Here is a 12,500-nt window from a genome sequence, read left to right on the forward strand (position 1 = left end):
AAACAAAGCTGGTCCCAAAACCGCGCCAAGTACGAAAGGAACAGCGCGGTCGAGACTCGGAAGAAAAAGCTTTCAAAGTGTCGTAGCACGATGCACACTGCTGTTCGTGTGGAACAAACGTGACTACCGTGCTGTACGGTGGAGTTCTGTGCGCAAAAGCGGCGGGTGTGTTTCTAAGCACCACAGCGTTGTGTCAAAAAAGAGGTGCCTGAGAGAAACGCATGCGACTGCCGTGCTTTGCGGCATAGCACCGTGCGCAAAAACGGTGCGCATGCAAGAGGTGTCAGAGCTAGCGAACTTTTGCCACGAGCAACAGGTCACTAAAAGCCTATAGATGACGGTGTTGGAGGAAAAGAAAAATATCGAGAAAGCACTGCGGTGTGCCGTGCGTAGGGACGGGCGCGCGTGCCACATGCCGCCGAAATATGGGTGTCGGAGAAAACAGAGTGCCGCGCGTAACGAGGGGCGCGCGTGTTACAGAGAGATATGCCCAAACGCATGAAAGTGTACGCAGGTGTCCTAAGGCAGTTTTTTTTTTTCCTCATTTTGATGTCGCCCCGGCTGACGTGGTTTTCGTTTTTCCGTGCCGCCCCGGCTGACGCGGTTTTCGTTTTTCCGTGCCGCCCCGGCTGACGCAGTTTTTGCGCCGCCCCGGCTGACGCGGTTTTCGCGCCGCCCCGGCTGACGCGGTTCCGACTTTGCACTTTTTGGCTCACCCCGGCTGGCGGCCCACTCACTCGATCGCCAGGTCTGTTTGCCCCGGCGGTTCCACCGCCAGGCTTAAGCGCGAACTTTTTTTGTTTGTTTTCTTTTGATTAAGCGCAAGCTTTTTTCTTTGTTTTCTTTTGATTAAGCGCGGGCTTTTTTCTTTGTTTTTTTTGCATTCGCCCCGGCAGACGCGGTTTTTGCGCCGCCCCGGCTGACGCGGTTTTTGCCGCCCCGGCTGACGCAGTTCGGACTTAGCACTTTTCGGCTGTGCCTGGCTGGCGGCCCACTCACTCGATCGCCATGTCTGTTTGCCACAGTTTTCCCGGTGGTGCCGCACCCGGGCTCGCCCCGGCTGACGCGGTTTCGTGCCGCCCCGGCAGACGCGGTTTTCGCGCCGCCCCGGCTGACGCGGTTTCGTGCCGCCCCGGCAGACGCGGTTTTTTGCCGCCCCGGCTGACGCAGTTCGGACTTGGCACTTTTTGGCTGAGCCTTGCTGGCGGCCCACTCACTCGATCGCCATGTCTGTTTGCCACAGTTTTCCCGGTGGTGCCGCACCCGGGCTCGCCCCGGCAGACGCGTTTTTTTTTTCTTTCGCCCCGGCTGACGCAGTTTTCGCGCCGCCCCGGCAGACGCGGTTTTCGCGCCGCCCCGGCAGACGCGGTTTTTTGCGCCGCCCCGGCTGACGCAGTTCGGACTTGGCACTTTTTGGCTGAGCCTGGCTGGCGGCCCACTCACTCGATCGCCATGTCTGTTTGCCACAGTTTTCCCGGTGGTGCCGCACCCGGGCTCGCCCCGGCTGACGCAGTTTTCGCGCCGCCCCGGCTGACGCGGTTTCGTGCCGCCCCGGCAGACGCGGTTTTTTGCGCCGCCCCGGCTGACGCGGTTTTTTGCCGCCCCGGCTGACGCAGTTCGGACTTGGCACTTTTCGGCTGTGCCTGGCTGGCGGCCCACTCACTCGATCGCCATGTCTGTTTGCCACAGTTTTCCCGGTGGTGCCGCACCCGGGCTCGCCCCGGCAGACGCGTTTTTTTTTTTTCTTTCGCCCCGGCTGACGCAGTTTTCGCGCCGCCCCGGCTGACGCGGTTTCGTGCCGCCCCGGCAGACGCGGTTTTTTGCGCCGCCCCGGCTGACGCGGTTTTTGCCGCCCCGGCTGACGCAGTTCGGACTTAGCACTTTTTGGCTGAGCCTGGCTGGTGGCCCACTCACTCGATCGCCATGTCTGTTAGCCACAGTTTTCCCGGTGGTGCCGCACCCGGGCTCGCCCCGGCTGACGCAGTTTTCGCGCCGCCCCGGCTGACGCGGTTTCGTGCCGCCCCGGCAGACGCGGTTTTCGCGCCGCCCCGGCTGACGCGGTTTTTGCCGCCCCGGCTGACGCAGTTCGGACTTAGCACTTTTCGGCTGTGCCTGGCTGGCGGCCCACTCACTCGATCGCCATGTCTGTTTGCCACAGTTTTCCCGGTGGTGCCGCACCCGGGCTCGCCCCGGCTGACGCAGTTTTCGCGCCGCCCCGGCTGACGCGGTTTCGTGCCGCCCCGGCAGACGCGGTTTTCGCGCCGCCCCGGCTGACGCGGTTTCGTGCCGCCCCGGCAGACGCGGTTTTTTGCCGCCCCAGCTGACGCAGTTCGGACTTAGCACTTTTTGGCTGAGCCTTGCTGGCGGCCCACTCACTCGATCGCCATGTCTGTTTGCCACAGTTTTCCCGGTGGTGCCGCACCCGGGCTCGCCCCGGCAGACGCGTTTTTTTTTTTCTTTCGCCCCGGCTGACGCAGTTTTCGCGCCGCCCCGGCAGACGCGGTTTTCGCGCCGCCCCGGCAGACGCGGTTTTTTGCGCCGCCCCGGCTGACGCGGTTTTTTGCCGCCCCGGCTGACGCAGTTCGGACTTGGCACTTTTTGGCTGAGCCTGGCTGGCGGCCCACTCACTCGATCGCCATGTCTGTTTGCCACAGTTTTCCCGGTGGTGCCGCACCCGGGCTCGCCCCGGCTGACGCAGTTTTCGCGCCGCCCCGGCTGACGCGGTTTCGTGCCGCCCCGGCAGACGCGGTTTTTTGCGCCGCCCCGGCTGACGCGGTTTTTTGCCGCCCCGGCTGACACGGTTCGGACTTTGCACTTTTCGGCTGTGCCTGGCTGGCGGCCCACTCACTCGATCGCCATGTCTGTTTGCCACAGTTTTCCCGGTGGTGCCGCACCCGGGCTCGCCCCGGCAGACGCGTTTTTTTTTTTTTTCTTTCGCCCCGGCTGACGCAGTTTTCGCGCCGCCCCGGCTGACGCGGTTTCGTGCCGCCCCGGCAGACGCGGTTTTTTGCGCCGCCCCGGCTGACGTGGTTTTTGCCGCCCCGGCTGACGCAGTTCGGACTTTGCACTTTTTGGCTGAGCCTGGCTGGCGGCCCACTCACTCGATCGCCATGTCTGTTTGCCACAGTTTTCCCGGTGGTGCCGCACCCGGGCTCGCCCCGGCAGACGCGTTTTTTTTTTTTCCTTCGCCCCGGCAGACGTGGTTCCCCCCCCCCCCCTCCGTCTTTCTTTTTGTTTTTTTTTTCGCCGCGGCTGAAGTGGATTTTTCGGTGCCTCGACGCCCCGGTAGTCGCGGTTTTTCCGTTTCCGCACGGCCCCGGCTGACGCTGCTCGGTCACAGTCGCCTTTTGTGGTGATTGCAGACTTCTTGAGCGCGGGTGTTTTTTTTTGTTGTTGTTGTTGTTGTTTTATTACGCATTCGCTCCAGCAGACGCTGTTTAGACTTTTTGTTTCCTCTTTTATCCTGCGACGAGGTGACGAGGTTTATTCGGTGCCCCGCCGCCCCGGCTGAAGTGATTTTTCCTGTCCCGTGCCGCCCCGGCTGACGCGGTTGGGACTTCGCGTTTGTTCGGCCGCCACGGGTTTTGGCGCACTCGCTCGGTTGCTTGTTGTTGCCACTTGTTGCGAACCCAGGTTTCTTGAGCGAGCGCGGGCGTTTTTTCTTCCTTTCTTTCTTTGTTCTATGTGTTAGCGAATCGGCCTTTAATATCACACGAGGACTCACAACCAACAATTTTCAGTTTGAAGTGTAAAAAATCTGCAGGTGTTGACGTAACTGACTTGCCCCGTACCCTTGAGTACATCCATGAAGTTCTCGTAGTACTACTAAATCGCATTATTCCAAGTGGAGAAATTCCCATAAACTTGCAAACCTCTACACGAAAATCGGTGCGCGTGATAAAGTTGAAAATTATCGTCCGATATCAAATGTGCCTTCTATAACACAAATTCTAGGAAAAAAAAAAAAAAAACACTTGTTCGCCGTTTTCTGCGCCGTGACTGGCAGCACTCCGGCGAAGCGAAACGGGGTCGATTCGAGCACGATATCGGCGTCTTTCGACGTGCTCGCCGGCGACCGTCGCACGAGTACGTCGCACGAGCGCGTCTGCCGGGGCGCCGTTTGCGAAGCCGACGCAAAAGTGGGAACCGCCGCTCGGATGATCGCCGCTTTCGGCAGAGTGAGTGTTGGCACTCCGGGGAAGCGAAACAGCGTGAATGCGCCCACGAAATCGGCGTATTTTGAAGTGCCCGCCGGCGACCGTCGCACGAGTACGGTAAACCGCGTCAGCCGGGGCGTAGTTCGGGACGCCGACGAAAAAGTGGGAAGCGCAACTCGGATCTTCGCCGTTTTTGCAGGAGTGAGTGGCGGCCCTCCTGCGAGACCAAGAAGCATCGATTCGTGCACGAATTCGGCGCCTTTCGACGTGATCGCCGGCGACCGTCGCTCGAGTAGGGCAAACCGCGTCTGCCGGGGCGGGCTTCGGGACGCCGATGCGAAAGTGGGAAACGCTGCTCGGATGTTCGCCGTTTTTGGCCGAGTGAGTGCTGGCACACGGGCGAAGCCAAACGGGGCCGATTACGGCACGATATCGGCGTCTTTCGACGTGCCCGCCGGCGACCGTCGCACGAGTACGGTAAACCGCGTCAGCCCGGGCGGAGTTCGGGACGCCGATGCGAAAGTGGAGAACGCCGCTCGGATCTTCGCCGTTTTTGGAGGAGTGAGTGGCGGCACTCCGGAGAAGCCAAGGAGCGCCAATTAGCGCACGATATCGGCGTCTTTCGACGCGCTCGCCGGCGACCGTCGCACGAGTAGGGCAAACCGCGTCTGCCGGGGCGGGGTTTACGACGCCGACGCAAAAGTGGGAACCGCCGCTCGGATGTTGGCCGTTTTTGGCAGAGTGAGTGCTGGCACTCCGGCGACGCGAAAGAGCGCGAATGCGCCCACGAAAGTGGCGTATTTGGACGTGCGTGACGGCGACCGCTGCAGGAGTACGAAAAACCACGTCAGCCGGGGCGAGCGACACACGGCGGTCTGGGTGCTTATCGCTGCTATTATAGGGGCACCCCGGCAGACGCAGAAAAAAAAAAAAAATTTTCGACCTTCTTTTTTGCTGGTCGAGCTCGGGTAACCCAGGTCGCAATGGGAGCCGCGCACGAAAGCGGCGTCGCGAGACGCGTTCGCGGTCGCTAGTCGCACGAGCTCGGCAACCGCGTCAGCCGGCGCGGAGTTCGGGATGCCGACGGCTAAGTGGGTACCGCTGCTCGGATGTTCGCCGTTTTTGGCCGAGTGAGTGCTGGCACTCCGGTGAAGCCAAGGAGCGCCAATTCGTGCACGATATCGGCGTCTTTCGACGTGCCCGCCGGCCACCGCCGCACGAGTACGGCAAACCGCGTCTGCCGGGGCGGGGTTCGCGACGCGTACGCAATAGTGGGAACCGTCGCTCGGATGTTCGTCGTCTTTGGCCGAGCGAGTGCTGGCACTCCGGCGAAGCGAAACGGGGCCGATTCGGGCACGATATCGGCGTATTTCGACGTGCTCGCCGGCGACCGTCGCACGAGTACGGCAAAGCGCGTCTGCCGGGGCGAGGTTTGCGACGCCGACGAAAAAGTGGGAAGCGCCGCTCGGATCTTCGCCGTTTTTGCAGGAGTGAGTGGCGGCCCTCCTGCGAGACCAAGAAGCATCGACTCGCGCACGATATCGGTGTCTTTCGACGTGCCCGCCGGCCACCGCCGCACGAGTACGGCAAACCGCGTATGCCGGGGCGGGGTTGGCGACGCCGACGCAAAAGTGGGAACCGCCACTAGGATGTTCGCCGTTTTTGGCAGAGTGAGTGCTGGCACTCCGGCGAAGCGAAAGAGCGCGAATGCGCCCACGAAAGTGGCGTGTTTGGACGTGCTTGACGACGACCACCGCAGGAAAACGAAAAACCACGTCAGCCGGGGCGAGCGACCCATGGCGGTCTGGGTGCTTATCGCTGCTATTATAGGGGCACCCCGGCAGACGCAAAAAAAAAAAAAAAATTTTTTTCGACATTCTTTTTTGCTCGTCGACCTCGGGTGACCCAGGTCGCAGTGGGAGCCGCGCACGAAAGCGGCGTCGCGAGACGGCTTCGCGGTCGCTAGTCGCACGAGCTCGGCAACCGCGTCTGCCGGGGCGGAGTTCGGGACGCCGACGGCTAAGTGGGAACCGCCGCTCGGATGTTCGCCGTTTGTGGCCGAGTGAGTGCTGGCACTCCGGCGAAGCCAAACGGGGCCGATTCCGGCACGATATCGGCGTCTTTCTACGTGCTCGCCGGCGACCGTCGCACGAGTACGGCAAAGTGCGTCTGCCGGGGCGGGGTTTGCGACGCGTACGCAATAGTGAGAACCGTCGCTCGGATGTTCGTCGTCTTTCGCCGAGCCAGTGCTGGCAATCCGGCGAAGCCGAACGGAGCCGATTCGGGCACGATATCGGCGTCTTTCTACGTGCTCGCCGGCGACCGTCGCACGAGTACGGTAAACCGCGTCAGCCGGGGCGGAGTTCGGGACGCCGATGCGAAAGTGGGAAGCGCCGCTCGGATCTTCGCCGTTTTTGGAGGAGTCAGTGGCGGCACTCCGGTGAAGCCAAGGTGCGCCAATTCGCGCACGATATCGGCGTCTTTCGACGTGCCCGCCGGCCACCGTCGCACGAGTACGGCAAACCTCGTCTGCCGGGGCGGGGTTTGCGACGCCGACGCAAAAGTGGGAACCGCCGCTCGGATGTTCGCCGTTTTTGGCAGAGTGAGTGCTGGCACTCCGGCGAAGCGAAAGAGCGCGAATGCGCCCACGAAAGTGGCGTGTTTGGACGTGCTTGACGACGACCACCGCAGGAAAACGAAAAACCACGTCAGCCGGGGCGAGCGACCCATGGCGGTCTGGGTGCTTATCGCTGCTATTATAGGGGCACCCCGGCAGACGCAAAAAAAAAAAAAAATTTTTTTCGACATTCTTTTTTGCTCGTCGACCTCGGGTGACCCAGGTCGCAGTGGGAGCCGCGCACGAAAGCGGCGTCGCGAGACGGCTTCGCGGTCGCTAGTCGCACGAGCTCGGCAACCGCGTCTGCCGGGGCGGAGTTCGGGACGCCGACGGCTAAGTGGGAACCGCCGCTCGGATGTTCGCCGTTTGTGGCCGAGTGAGTGCTGGCACTCCGGCGAAGCCAAACGGGGCCGATTCCGGCACGATATCGGCGTCTTTCTACGTGCTCGCCGGCGACCGTCGCACGAGTACGGCAAAGTGCGTCTGCCGGGGCGGGGTTTGCGACGCGTACGCAATAGTGAGAACCGTCGCTCGGATGTTCGTCGTCTTTCGCCGAGCCAGTGCTGGCACTCCGGCGAAGCCGAACGGAGCCGATTCGGGCACGATATCGGCGTCTTTCCACGTGCTCGCCGGCGACCGTCGCACGAGTACGGTAAACCGCGTCAGCCGGGGCGGAGTTCGGGACGCCGATGCGAAAGTGGGAAGCGCCGCTCGGATCTTCGCCGTTTTTGGAGGAGTCAGTGGCGGCACTCCGGTGAAGCCAAGGTGCGCCAATTCGCGCACGATATCGGCGTCTTTCGACGTGCCCGCCGGCCACCGTCGCACGAGTACGGCAAACCTCGTCTGCCGGGGCGGGGTTTGCGACGCCGACGCAAAAGTGGGAACCGCCGCTCGGATGTTCGCCGTTTTTGGCAGAGTGAGTGCTGGCACTCCGGCGAAGCGAAAGAGCGTGAATGCGCCCACGAAAGTAGCGTATTTGGACGTGCTTGACGGCGACCGCCGCAGGAGTACGAAAAACCACGTCAGCCGGGGCGAGCGACCCACGGCGGTCTGGGTGCTTATCGCTGCTATTATAGGGGCACCCCGGCAGACGCAGAAAGAAAAAAAAAATGGGGACATGGCGTGCGTCACCGTGCGGCTTCGCAGCGTTGCCGAAGTCGCCGAGCCCTTCGACTGAGCCGAACGGCGGACAGGGAACGTTGGTCGGCCGTTCTAACCTGTCGGTGCCACGCCGAGACGTCGTTAAGGAAAACCGCGTCGTGGGCCTCTACGACGCCGTCGAGTCGTTGTACGTTTGGTGTCCAGCGTGTCGGCGGCGAGTAGCGGACACGTCGTTCACGACTTCGGTCTTTCGCAGTCGACGCGAACTTGCGGAGAGTCGTGGTGCCTCACGTTTTCGGCAGAAACCGCGGCGGAATTTTCCCGTGCGTGCGCGCACGACCTCGGTGCTGTGCCGTCAGCGTAGTGTTGCACAAACTCGTGGCCTACCCAAGGTGCGGTACGTTTGCGGCCGTATCCTCGGTGGGAATTTCGTGAGTAGGGTCGCAAATTCTACGACCTCGGCGGGTTTGAGAGCGACGTAGACTTGTGGCACGCTCAACATGCCACACGTTTCGGGGCACACCCGCGGTGAAATTTTCTCGAGTACGCTCGTATTAGGGCCCAAGGAGGTCTGGGTACTTATCGCTGCTATTATGTGGGGGTTCTCGTGAGCGGCGTACGCGAAAGCGACCGGGTGTCTGATATGCGGCGGGCTTCGGCCTCGTCAAGCGTGTCCTCGGGTCTGCTCCAGGGGAATCCACGGCAGTCGTCTGCAGCCTCATCCGCTTGATGCGTTAGGGGCTGGTTGTCGGACGGTGCCGTTTTACCACGATATCGAGGTGTGTTCCGTGTCGTCCTCGGGCGATTCAGATGCGAAAGCGCCGAAGACGCGGGCGTGACCCGTCGTCTGGCGGCTTTGCAGTCTCGGCTCCGTTGCTAGTTCCGGCCGGTCCACCGACAGTGCAGCGGGCTTGGGCAACCCGCACGGCGCGACCGAGTCGATGCAACGAAAAAGAGCGAGCATGAACGTGCTTCTTGCCGCACGGCTCCCACTCGTCTTTCGGGAAGGTTGTGCCGTAGCGAGCTCGAACGCCGTCATCTCGGAGTGCAAAATAAGCGTGTTGGGGCGCCTGAAGGTGGCCTCCGCCGCACACAGACTGCGTCCGGCCCGCCGAGGGCGAGGACAGACGCGCAGTCGAACGATTACCTGGTTGATCCTGCCAGTAATCATATGCTTGTCTCAAAGATTAAGCCATGCATGTCTAAGTACATGCCGAAATAAGGCGAAACCGCGAATGGCTCATTAAATCAGTTATGGTTCCTTAGATCGTTTCTTCCTACTTGGATAACTGTGGCAATTCTAGAGCTAATACATGCAGTGAGCCTGGAGCCCTTTGGGTAACGGGTGCTTTTATTAGACCAAGATCGATCGGGTTTCGGCCCGTATTGTGTGGTGACTCTGGATAACTTTGTGCTGATCGCATGGCCACGAGCCGGCGACGTTTCTTTCAAGTGTCTGCCTTATCAACTTTCGATGGTAGGTTACTTGCTTACCATGGTTGTTACGGGTAACGGAGAATCAGGGTTCGATTCCGGAGAGGGAGCCTGAGAAACGGCTACCACATCCAAGGAAGGCAGCAGGCGCGCAAATTACCCACTCCCGGCACGGGGAGGTAGTGACGAAAAATAACAATACGGGACTCTTTTGAGGCCCCGTAATTGAAATGAGTACACTCTAAATCCTTTAACGAGGATCAATTGGAGGGCAAGTCTGGTGCCAGCAGCCGCGGTAATTCCAGCTCCAATAGCGTATACTAAAGCTGCTGCGGTTAAAAAGCTCGTAGTTGGATCTCAGTTCCAGACGAGTAGTGCATCTACCCGATGCGACGGCTCGGACTGAACATCATGCCGGTTCTTTCTTGGTGCACTTCATTGTGTGCCTCGAGATGGCCGGTGCTTTTACTTTGAAAAAATTAGAGTGCTCAACGCAGGCGAGTCGCCTGAATAAACTTGCATGGAATAATAGAACAAGACCTCGTTTCTGTTCTGTTGGTTTTTGGAATACGAGGTAATGATTAAGAGGGACGGACGGGGGCATTCGTATTGCGGCGCTAGAGGTGAAATTCTTGGACCGTCGCAAGACGAACTACTGCGAAAGCATTTGCCAAGAATGTTTTCATTGATCAAGAACGAAAGTCAGAGGTTCGAAGGCGATCAGATACCGCCCTAGTTCTGACCATAAACGATGCCAACCAGCGATCCGCCTGAGTTACTCAAATGACTCGGCGGGCAGCTTCCGGGAAACCAAAGTATTTGGGTTCCGGGGGAAGTATGGTTGCAAAGCTGAAACTTAAAGGAATTGACGGAAGGGCACCACCAGGAGTGGAGCCTGCGGCTTAATTTGACTCAACACGGGAAAACTTACCCGGCCCGGACACTGGGAGGATTGACAGATTGAGAGCTCTTTCTTGATTCGGTGGATGGTGGTGCATGGCCGTTCTTAGTTGGTGGAGCGATTTGTCTGGTTAATTCCGATAACGAACGAGACTCTAGCCTATTAAATAGGTGCGGGGTTCCCAGCACCTTACAACCTTCTTAGAGGGACAAGCGGCTCCTAGCCGCACGAAACAGAGCAATAACAGGTCTGTGATGCCCTTAGATGTCCGGGGCCGCACGCGCGCTACACTGAAGGAAGCAGCGTGTCTTTATCCCTGTCTGAAAAGACTGGGTAACCCGTGGAACTTCTTTCGTGATTGGGATAGGGGCTTGCAATTGTTCCCCTTGAACGAGGAATTCCCAGTAAGCGCGAGTCATAAGCTCGCGTTGATTACGTCCCTGCCCTTTGTACACACCGCCCGTCGCTACTACCGATTGAATGATTTAGTGAGGTCTTCGGACCGATGTCCGGCGCGGCCTTTCGGTTGCGCCGGTCTGTTGGAAAGATGACCAAACTTGATCATTTAGAGGAAGTAAAAGTCGTAACAAGGTTTCCGTAGGTGAACCTGCGGAAGGATCATTAACGGATTGTGAAGGGTGAGCGCCTCAGCTGCGTCTGCGCCCGACACTTTCTGCCGCTGACCCCGTTTGGACGCGGGGTCGGCTTTTCCCCACGGGGCTGCCTGAATGTGGAGCGGCACCCCGTGACAAATTGTTGCGCCCAGCGGACGCCAACACCGCGACCTTGGACGGTCGGCCAGGTGGCGGACGCGGGTACAAACGGCGCAACGCACTCATAGGTCGGCTTTCGACCCGCCACTGCACCGTGGCTCGAAGCGCTCGAAATGCGCGACCCGACCGCTGCGGGACCGCCTAGTACTGTAAACAGGAGCGGCGGAGCGCGAACGGCGAGTCGTGGTTACGTCGGTAGAAGGCGAGGCTGCGCGTTCCCGAAACGCCAGCCGAGTGCCCTCCCGACCGTTCGAGCGTGCAAGAACGAGACCCGACAATCGCGCGGCGACTGCCAAGTACGAGAGGAACGGCACAAGCGTCGGCGGTCGGTCAAGGAACTGGCGATGTGACGGGTCCGCTGTGCACCAGTGCATACCGTCCCGCCGTCCGCGGCAAGCGCCTCCGCGTCCTCGGGTGACGGAGGCTGCCGGTCGGTTCTTGCAGGCGAGGGATCTCGCTGGCACCGGTTCGCGTTGACGCGCGGCCGGTCATGGCACGGCGATGCGACGGCCGAGGTGCGCAGTACTCGATGGAGGAACCGCACGCTCCGATGACCGTCCCGCCCTCCGCGGCGTATGCGTACCGACCGTAATGGTTGCAGCAGCGCCGGCCGGCTTTTGAATTCGCCACACGAAACACGGTGCGAGATCGCGGTTAGGGGAGCGTCGACGTTGCCAGGCGTTTTGCTTGCTGCCGAGGGAAAGGCGGCACGGCCACGTCGCGCTCGTCGCGATTAGCGGGTCTGCGCGCTTTGGGAAGGTGCCGCAACGACTTGCCGAAAGAGGAAGCACGGAAGAACGAGGGACTTGGACGTCCCGACAATTGAACGCACTTGCGGCCAGGCCCTTGCTGGCTTCGTTCTTCCGCCTCGAGTAGGCTCGTACGCGGCTCCGGCGCCGAAAGTGGTCCTTGGCACCGACTTCGGTGGACGTGGGAAGTGCCGCGCAAGTACGGCGCGCCTGGCTCCACCTGTTGGCTAAAGTAGGCAGCCGGATCGGCATTTTGGTGTGCGGTGGCAAACCGTGGATGCGAAAAAAGCTTGTGCGATTTCGTGGAACAAAAAGCGGGGGTCCCCCTTTTTATGCGGAGGAGACCGACCCGCCCGCCGTGGTGAACCGCGACGCCACGGTAAAAACGGGAGAGGCTTGTCGATGGGACCGTGCATCCCGCGCTCCACGGAGGCCGGGAGGCGGCCGCCCGAGGAAATGTGTAGCCGTCGAGGCCCGCATCTGCGTGCACTCTTATCCAAATGGGTGTACCGCAGGCATTTTCTGGTTAGGCGGGCCAATGAGAGCGAGCACACAACGATACCTACGGGTCCGGCTTGGAGAACCGGCTTCGACGCCTCCCGAGTATTTATAGAGGGGTGGACCACGAAAGCACTCGCAAGTAGCGGAAGCGAAACGCCGTCCGAAACACACCGTTTGCTCGATTTGCGGCAGCCGAAAAAGGCGCGGCAGAGTTTTGGAGTCCAAGCGTGCGCTGAAAAGCGCCCTTCTTGGCCACTGTTTGGCCGA

At 60.5% G+C, this 12,500-nt stretch overlaps 1 non-coding gene across 1 annotated transcript; it reads left to right on the plus strand.

Moving 5' to 3' along the window:
• The first annotated feature begins 9,019 nt into the window (after positions 1-9,019).
• Positions 9,020-10,834, plus strand: LOC142791945 (small subunit ribosomal RNA). Its single transcript, XR_012890526.1, has one exon. It is a non-coding gene; the product is annotated as a small subunit ribosomal RNA (ribosomal RNA).
• Positions 10,835-12,500: the final 1,666 nt, after the last annotated feature.

Source organism: Rhipicephalus microplus, unplaced genomic scaffold (assembly GCF_043290135.1).
Source record: "Rhipicephalus microplus isolate Deutch F79 unplaced genomic scaffold, USDA_Rmic scaffold_199, whole genome shotgun sequence".
Taxonomy (NCBI): Eukaryota; Metazoa; Arthropoda; class Arachnida; order Ixodida; family Ixodidae; genus Rhipicephalus; species Rhipicephalus microplus.